Source organism: Macaca fascicularis, chromosome 3 (assembly GCF_037993035.2).
Source record: "Macaca fascicularis isolate 582-1 chromosome 3, T2T-MFA8v1.1".
NCBI classification, from domain to species: domain Eukaryota; kingdom Metazoa; phylum Chordata; class Mammalia; order Primates; family Cercopithecidae; genus Macaca; species Macaca fascicularis.
This window is the reverse complement of record NC_088377.1, coordinates 10,920,471-10,923,784: the sequence shown is the minus strand read 5'-3', so window position 1 is coordinate 10,923,784 and position 3,314 is coordinate 10,920,471.

The following is a 3,314-nucleotide window of genomic DNA, read 5'->3' as shown; positions in this document are numbered from 1 at the left end:
AACAGCTTGCCACTGGAGTCTTGGAGTCCAAAACAAAAGAGCAGCCAAAAGGAAGTGTGTGGAGCCACAGGTTTCTTGCAAAGGGTCTGTGACTTCACATAACTAGCATTGTCTACAGTCTCATACTACTATTCTTCAAATAAATGCAGATCTGCTGTGCCGATGGAGTATTACTCAGCTGTAAATAAATGCAGATCTGCTGTGCCGATGGAGTATTCCTCGGCTGTAAATAAATGCAGATCTGCTGTGCGGATGGAGTATTCCTCGGCTGTAAATAAATGCAGATCTGCTGTGCCGATGGAGTATTCCTCGGCTGTAAATAAATGCAGATCTGCTGTGCCGATGGAGTATTCCTCGGCTGTAAATAAATGCAGATCTGCTGTGCCGATGGAGTATTCCTCGGCTGTAAATAAATGCAGATCTGCTGTGCCGATGGAGTATTCCTCGGCTGTAAATAAATGCAGATCTGCTGTGCCGATGGAGTATTCCTCGGCTGTAAATAAATGCAGATCTGCTGTGCCGATGGAGTATTCCTCGGCTGTAAATAAATGCAGATCTGCTGTGCCGATGGAGTATTCCTCGGCTGTAAATAAATGCAGATGTGCTGTGCCGATGGAGTATTCCTCGGCTGTAAATAAATGCAGATGTGCTGTGCCGATGGAGTATTCCTCGGCTGTAAATAAATGCAGATCTGCTGTGCCGATGGAGTATTCCTCGGCTGTAAATAAATGCAGATGTGCTGTGCCGATGGAGTATTCCTCGGCTGTAAATAAATGCAGATGTGCTGTGCCGATGGAGTATTCCTCGGCTGTAAATAAATGCAGATCTGCTGTGCCGATGGAGTATTCCTCGGCTGTAAATAAATGCAGATCTGCTGTGCCGATGGAGTATTCCTCGGCTGTAAATAAATGCAGATCTGCTGTGCCGATGGAGTATTCCTCGGCTGTAAATAAATGCAGATCTGCTGTGCCGATGGAGTATTCCTCGGCTGTAAATAAATGCAGATCTGCTGTGCCGATGGAGTATTCCTCGGCTGTAAATAAATGCAGATCTGCTGTGCCGATGGAGTATTCCTCGGCTGTAAATAAATGCAGATCTGCTGTGCCGATGGAGTATTCCTCGGCTGTAAATAAATGCAGATCTGCTGTGCCGATGGAGTATTCCTCGGCTGTAAATAAATGCAGATCTGCTGTGCCGATGGAGTATTCCTCGGCTGTAAATAAATGCAGATCTGCTGTGCCGATGGAGTATTCCTCGGCTGTAAATAAATGCAGATCTGCTGTGCCGATGGAGTATTCCTCGGCTGTAAATAAATGCAGATCTGCTGTGCCGATGGAGTATTCCTCGGCTGTAAATAAATGCAGATCTGCTGTGCCGATGGAGTATTCCTCGGCTGTAAATAAATGCAGATGTGCTGTGCCGATGGAGTATTCCTCGGCTGTAAATAAATGCAGATGTGCTGTGCCGATGGAGTATTCCTCGGCTGTAAATAAATGCAGATCTGCTGTGCCGATGGAGTATTCCTCGGCTGTAAATAAATGCAGATGTGCTGTGCCGATGGAGTATTCCTCGGCTGTAAATAAATGCAGATGTGCTGTGCCGATGGAGTATTCCTCGGCTGTAAATAAATGCAGATCTGCTGTGCCGATGGAGTATTCCTCGGCTGTAAATAAATGCAGATCTGCTGTGCCGATGGAGTATTCCTCGGCTGTAAATAAATGCAGATCTGCTGTGCCGATGGAGTATTCCTCGGCTGTAAATAAATGCAGATCTGCTGTGCCGATGGAGTATTCCTCGGCTGTAAATAAATGCAGATCTGCTGTGCCGATGGAGTATTCCTCGGCTGTAAATAAATGCAGATCTGCTGTGCCGATGGAGTATTCCTCGGCTGTAAATAAATGCAGATCTGCTGTGCCGATGGAGTATTCCTCGGCTGTAAATAAATGCAGATCTGCTGTGCCGATGGAGTATTCCTCGGCTGTAAATAAATGCAGATCTGCTGTGCCGATGGAGTATTCCTCGGCTGTAAATAAATGCAGATCTGCTGTGCCGATGGAGTATTCCTCGGCTGTAAATAAATGCAGATCTGCTGTGCCGATGGAGTATTCCTCGGCTGTAAATAAATGCAGATCTGCTGTGCCGATGGAGTATTCCTCGGCTGTAAATAAATGCAGATCTGCTGTGCCGATGGAGTATTCCTCGGCTGTAAATAAATGCAGATCTGCTGTGCCGATGGAGTATTCCTCGGCTGTAAATAAATGCAGATCTGCTGTGCCGATGGAGTATTCCTCGGCTGTAAATAAATGCAGATCTGCTGTGCCGATGGAGTATTCCTCGGCTGTAAATAAATGCAGATCTGCTGTGCCGATGGAGTATTCCTCGGCTGTAAATAAATGCAGATCTGCTGTGCCGATGGAGTATTCCTCGGCTGTAAATAAATGCAGATCTGCTGTGCCGATGGAGTATTCCTCGGCTGTAAATAAATGCAGATCTGCTGTGCCGATGGAGTATTCCTCGGCTGTAAATAAATGCAGATCTGCTGTGCCGATGGAGTATTCCTCGGCTGTAAATAAATGCAGATCTGCTGTGCCGATGGAGTATTCCTCGGCTGTAAATAAATGCAGATCTGCTGTGCCGATGGAGTATTCCTCGGCTGTAAATAAATGCAGATCTGCTGTGCCGATGGAGTATTCCTCGGCTGTAAATAAATGCAGATCTGCTGTGCGGATGGAGTATTCCTCGGCTGTAAATAAATGCAGATCTGCTGTGCCGATGGAGTATTCCTCGGCTGTAAATAAATGCAGATCTGCTGTGCCGATGGAGTATTCCTCGGCTGTAAATAAATGCAGATCTGCTGTGCCGATGGAGTATTACTCGGCTGTAAATAAATGCAGATCTGCTGTGCTGATGGAGTATTACTCAGTTGTAAACGTTTCTGGGTAGCTTCTTTTTGTCACTGTGTTTTTAATTTTTATTATTATTTTGAGAGACAGGGTCTCACTCAGTTGTTGGCCAGACTGGAGTGCAGTGGCGCGATCCTGGCTCACTGCAACCTCAAACTCCCGGGCTCTAAGCCATCCTCCTGCCTGACCCTTCCGAGTAGCTGCAGCTACAGGCACAGGTCAACCCGCCTGCTCATTTTTTAAATTGTTTTGTGGGGGGGTGGGGGAGGCTCATTATGTCACCCATGCTGTTCCTGGACTCAAGAGATCCTCCCCCCTCAGCCTCCCCTAAAGTGATTACAGGTGTGAGCACCGCACCCACCCATTGTGCATTTTTTCTAATCACTAGATGAGGGAAGCACAATGACCATG